This window comes from Cygnus atratus, chromosome 12, assembly GCF_013377495.2.
Source record: "Cygnus atratus isolate AKBS03 ecotype Queensland, Australia chromosome 12, CAtr_DNAZoo_HiC_assembly, whole genome shotgun sequence".
In the NCBI taxonomy this organism is placed as follows: domain Eukaryota; kingdom Metazoa; phylum Chordata; class Aves; order Anseriformes; family Anatidae; genus Cygnus; species Cygnus atratus.
Window position 1 is genome coordinate 13766346 of NC_066373.1, and position 5898 is coordinate 13772243.

Genomic DNA, 5898 nt, shown 5'->3' on the forward strand with positions numbered 1-5898 from the left:
CCCGCTCATGAAAACTGCCGCCGGCAGCCAGCCTGCAGCCCACTCGCGCCTTAATCCGCCCCAACAGATGCTGGTGAGGAAAGGCTCCTGCAGCAGGATCGGGCCCTCTGCCCAGCGCTTCATCCCTTAAAAGCTCTGCGTTATTCCAAGCACGGCCCTGGGGCACGGTGGTTAATGCCACATGGAGGTGGCATTGTCCCCATAGCATCCCCATGGGCATCACCTTATCCCAGCACACCATGGACCCAAATTATTCAGGGAGGAAAAGCTAAATGCATTTTTATTTTTTTATTTTTTACCTTTTTTTTGTGTTTGTTTTAAGCTTTCTTATGGGAAAAAGGAAACAAAACAAAACAAAACAAAACAAATATCTGCTGAAATGGTTTGGCAGTGCAGAGCCCCGCACTGCTCCTCCAGCGCAGGCTTACGTTGTGCCAGCATTTATTTTTGGGGTGATGCTGCAGGATGCCTGGCAATTGCTGATTTTGTCACCACCAGCCCTACAGTTGGGCGATGGATGGCATCTGGTCCAATGCAGGTGCAGGAGATGTTGAAGGGACTGGGTGGCATTTCTGAGTCGCAACATCTCTATTTTAATTTTTTTTCTTGCACAGAAGTAGGCAGAGCCATGTCAGGTCAAACATGTTGTGAATTCCTGTTTTATTCATCAAACCTGTCAGGAAAGGGAAACAAACAAACAAACATACTTTTTTCCAGGTCAGTATCTTTCACACCAGTTGCATAAAAGGATTTTTTCCTTTTTTTGAACTGATGTTTTCACACCCAGTGTCCCTCAGTGCATAAAGAACCAATTCAAGCTCTGAAATTAAACACGTCACCCAAGCCGGTTGCCCTTCCCTAGCACCAGGGCAGGCTGAATTTTCCAGTCCCGCTTCCCCCAAGCCCAAATCCTTTCCTGATGGCTTTTCTTGGGCCACCACCTGCAGAAACCCTTCTCATTGCTGCTCCTCAGTGGGCATATTTGGGGTAAAATATACATTTGGGGTGCACTCCCCTGGTTCTGGGGCTGGGTGGCCTTGCAGGGGCTTGGCAGGTGCCTGCTGTGCCCCGTTTATCGGTTGGGCAGATGGAGAAGGACCACGGTGTCCCCGGGGCTTATCAGGCCTTGGGAAGCTTCCCCACAGACCTTTGCCCTCCTGCTGGCTGCCGGCTGTGAGCAAACCCCCCCTTTCCCCCCTCCCTGTGGCAGTGGGGCCAGGAGCTCCTCCAGGATATCCTGTGTCCCCGGCCGGATCCGGGAACAATGCGCGGGGCTGGGACAGCGTCCCCTCAGAGCTGGGTTTCCTCCCTTTCCTCCCCGGGTCTCACTCCTCTCCTACCACTGGTACTGTGCACCCCCATCCCAATTCCATCCCAATCCCACCCCCATTCCCATTCCATCCCTATCCTCATCCCATCCCCAGCCCTATCTCCATCCCCATCCCCATTCCCAACCCCATTCCATCCCCATTCCATCCCCGTCCCCATCCCATCCCATCCCATCCCATCCCATCCCATCCCATCCCATCCCATCCCATCCCATCACATCCCATCAAATCCCAATCCCCTATGTTAGGGGAAATCATCATCTGCCTTGCATTTCTTTTACCTCTACAGGAAGAAAACTCCTTGGGGTTTCCTCGGGTGCATCTTCCAGCTAAATCCTGCCCCACACCCAATAGGGCCATGTCTCAACATGTCCCGCTGCAGCCTTTCCCTTCGCAGGAAATCTGTTATTTGCTTCCAGTTTATTGAGTCCTGCTTCCTCCCTTTCTCCCTCATTGTGCGCTGCACAATCACTGGGAGCATTTAAAGCATTCCCCAAATCCTTCTTTATGTGGTCGTACTTTGGGGGGTGTTTTTGTAGGCTGATTTCTCATCTCTGGGGGTTCAAAGCTCTATGAGCAGCTCTGGCAGCTCCCTGATTTATGGACCTGTCCCAGGTCCCACTTTCGGGGAAACCTCCCCATCCGTGTCACTGCGCCTGGGCGAGGGATGGAGCAGTTGGGATGACACAAGCCAGCCACCACCAGCAGAGCCTCCAGGAATAAAATATTTGGGGCATAAAGCAAACCCAAACTGCCCTGGTGAGCACGGACATAAGCTCCAGGCACCAGACATGGTTCAGGGATGGGACTTGTTAGGTCCGGTTGACGGCTGGACTTGATGATTTTGAAGGTCTATTTCCAACCTTACTTCCATGATTCTACATATGGCTTTTTGCAGCGGTCCTAAGTTTGGGTTTATTTCTTACCCCGGCCCATAGCAAGACAAATACATAAATTCTGGAGTTTTTTTTTTTGCAGGTTTAGGGCCAGCGGGGCCGGTTTGCCAGCGCATACTGCCATCTTCAGCATCTCGCAGGAGGAGCTGTGTGGAGCCCAGCCAGCACCCGCAGCTCGCTGGTTCCCCCGTTGCCGCTGGGATGTAAATTCATTCATTAAAGATGAAATCCCACCAGGATGGGGCTGCACACGGTGGGGATGGAGCGTGGGAGCAGAAGGGGCAGGAGTTGGGTGACAGCACACATCCGAGGGAAGAGTTGGTGGATGAGAGGCACAGCACAGCTGCATAACTAATGCAAAAATATATATATATACACAAATATGTCTCCCAAGGAGAATTTCTGGACATTACCAGAGTAATAGGTATTATTAAATATATTATATGGAGCATCCCGTCCACTGGCCAAGCCTCTTAGGGCTACGTGGAGCAGAACCAAGCGGGGGCTGTAGCTCACGGCACGGCGCCCAACATCAGCATTGCCCCACAGGGCTCTGCGACCGCTTTTTCCCCTCATGGGGAGAAGCTGATGGGCCCCCCCCGAGCCGTGCCCTCCTCCTCCTCCTCTTCCTCTGCCAGCCTCCTTCCCTCTGGTGGAGGAGGCTCTTACCAGAGCCAGGCATGTTGTTTAGCTGAAACAAGATTAATTACAGCCCGGAGCGTGCACCGGGAGGAGCTCTGCTCACTCCTGCAGATGAAGGCAGCGTGTTTGCACAAAGCTCCTTTATAAACTCGCGGGAGTTTGAGGTTTGCTTGGCTTCGTTTTCCTCCCTTCTCCCTATTCTTCAGAGCCGAGCGCTAAATCAACAGCATATGACGTCTGGCTCGTTTTCTCATTAGAGAGGCTCCGTTAACTGTGTAATTTCCCAGCTTCGTGTCACATCCCTGCTACTTCCCCGCCGCTTCCCGGGGGCTGGCACCAGGGAAAAACCCAAATCACCTCCAGGGGCTTCCCCTGGGCTTCACGGTTGGGGCTGGTACACCGACGCACACTTGCTGATGGTCCTTTGGGTCTTTCTCCCTGATGCTGTCCCATGTGTGTGCCCTCCTCCCTGCAGCACCAGGGGCTCCGTTGGCTTCTCCAGGTCCTTTGGTGGCCCACCAGCATCATTTCCCCTCCTGGTCATGGTCACCCAGATGCTCCCGTACCCCAACACGAGACCATGAGGGGTTTAGGGACAGCACGATGCACCCCAGTGAGGTTTTGGATGCATGAGGATGAGGATGGATGGGGCTCAGGGTGATGGGCATCAGGGTGATGGGGGTCCAGTCCAAGCTGCTCCCCACCCACCTCCAAGCCTCCTGCCTTCTCTGGAAAATAAACCCTCAAAAAAACAAACAAAAAAAAGTTAAACCATTTCCAGTGCTGGAAAAATTACTTAAAACTCAGTGGGGAGTAGCCCAGACATTAAATAGCTTTGAAATGCTGTGGGAACGAGCAGAAAACAGCGGTTTTTGTACCAGCCTGGGGGGGCTGGAAGGCATTGAATTGAGCGGGGCACAGGAGGGAAGCCCGGCGGCTGGGCGAGGGTGCCTTGGTGGGGGGGGCACCACCTCGGTGTGCGTCCTGAGGAGTTTGGCTGGTGTATTTTGTGTAATTTGTGAAATTTGGGTAATTCTGTGTATTCTGTGTATGCTATGTATTTCATGTATTCTATGTATTTTGTGCATTCTGTGTATGTTGTGCACGTCTTGCATTTTAAATATTCTGTGCATTTTATGTCAGAGGTACCTCGACATTTTGTATATTTAACATTCTGGGCTCTTTTGGCCCAAAGCGCTCCCGGCTCCCGCAGCCGCAGCCTCGGGAGCGCAGCGGCCGCCAGGGGGCGCCGCGGGTCCGGGGAGGGCGCGGGGCTGGGGCGGGGGACCCGGGAGGCCCCCCCCGGCCTCGGTGTGTGCGGGTGTCCCGCGAGCTGGGCCGGTTCTGTCGGTACCAGCTTGTCTTTAGTATTTTATTGTAGGTATTCTCATTTTAGTATTGTTATTTTTATTATTTTCATTTTTGGTATTTTTATTTTTAGTATTTCTGGTTTATTCTTTTTACTTTATTATTTTTTTTTCTTTTTATTACTTTTAAAGTACTTTTTTTCTTTTCAGTATTTTCATTTTAGCATTTTTATTATTATTAGTTTCATTTTTATTATTTTTATTTTTAGTATTTTAAAGTATTTTTCTTTTAGCATTTTTTTCTTTTTAGCATTCTCATTTTAGTATTTTTATTTTATTTTTTACTGTTTTCATTCCTATTGTTTTTATTTTTAGGATTTTTTATTTATTTTAACTATTTTGCTATTATTTTTGGTTTATTATTACTATCTCACTATATTTTTGTTTTAATATTCCTATTTTACTATTTTTCTTAATTTTTAGTATTTTTATTCAAATATTCATATTTTCTTTATTTCAATATTTATTTTATTTTAATATTTATTTTACTTTAATATTTTAATATTTTTGTATTTATATTTTATTTTTAATATTAATATATTTGCTATTTTTATTATTTTATTTTTAGTGGTTTTATTATCTCATTTTATTGCTAGTTTTCTTTTAGCACTCCAATTATTTTATTTTTCCCTATTCTTATTTCATTACCTAATTCTTTAGTATACCCACTTTACTATTGTTATTTTCGTTAAGTAGTTTTTAATTTCTAGTTTCTCTCAGTGTTGTTCACTCTCTGCTACGAGAGCTGCGTTTCCCCGTGGCCGGCGCACAGTGGGGTGGCAGCGACTGTGGCCTGGCGATGAGCTCGGCCTCCGAGGCCATGACATGGAGGGGACACAGTGAAGGCTCAGGCAGGTGTCCCCAAGGGAGTCGACCCATGGGCAGTGGCCAGCCCCATATATTTATGGCCTCCCCACCAGCCTGCCCTCGCTGAGGGCCTTCCCCATCCCCGATGGGGTTTCTGCCGGGCCTCCTCCAGTCATCTTTGAGGCTCTCACCACCAACGTTGTCTGGAGGCCTGCACCAACCTCCTGACGGCGCCAGCGCTCAGTGGGGAAGCTGTGAGCACTGCGGACGTGCTCGGTGGCGGCAGAAAAGTGCTCACGCAGCCAAAATGGTGGTTTCTGGCCTCAAAAAGAGGCCAGCAGGAGGTGGCGGCCACAGGGTGAGGCACGAGGTAGCTGCACTGAGTGTGGTGTCCCCGGGCTGGTGCTCGGCCTCCTGCCAGGCCTTACCCCTGGTGTTGGATTTATAACACCCCCAGGACTTGTAACACCCCCAAAATTTATAACACCCCCAGGACTTATAACACACAGAGGATTTATAACACATATTTTGTGGAAATATCCCCACAGCAAGCAGCTTTTGCTCTCCTTGGGGTGTCTTGGCGGGGCTATGGTGTGCGCCTGCAGCCACCCCAGCCCAGAGCCACACACACTGCTTCGGCATCGAGAGCACCAGTGAAGGTAGGGCAGCCTCTGCTCTGGGTGCCCGAGCCCAAGGATGAGCACCCCTCAGTGCCTCTTGGGTCCCCCAAAAGGCTGGGGTGTCCCCTCTGGGGGTCCTAGGGGGTTGCAGCTTGTGGCTGGCCATTGTTCTGAGGAGCAACGCTGTTCGCAAGCACAGCCAGCCCCTGACTGTACTTTTGCCTAAAATAAAATCCCC

General features: G+C 49.8%; 1 long non-coding RNA gene across 1 annotated transcript; it reads right to left on the reverse strand.

Moving 5' to 3' along the window:
* Nucleotides 1-271: 271 nt before the first annotated feature.
* LOC118246454 (uncharacterized) lies at nt 272-1755 on the reverse strand. Its single transcript, XR_004778159.2, has 2 exons — nt 1610-1755; nt 272-673 (listed from the first exon to the last, which is right to left on the reverse strand). It is a non-coding gene; the product is annotated as an uncharacterized LOC118246454 (long non-coding RNA).
* Between the last annotated feature and the right edge of the window lie 4143 nt (nt 1756-5898).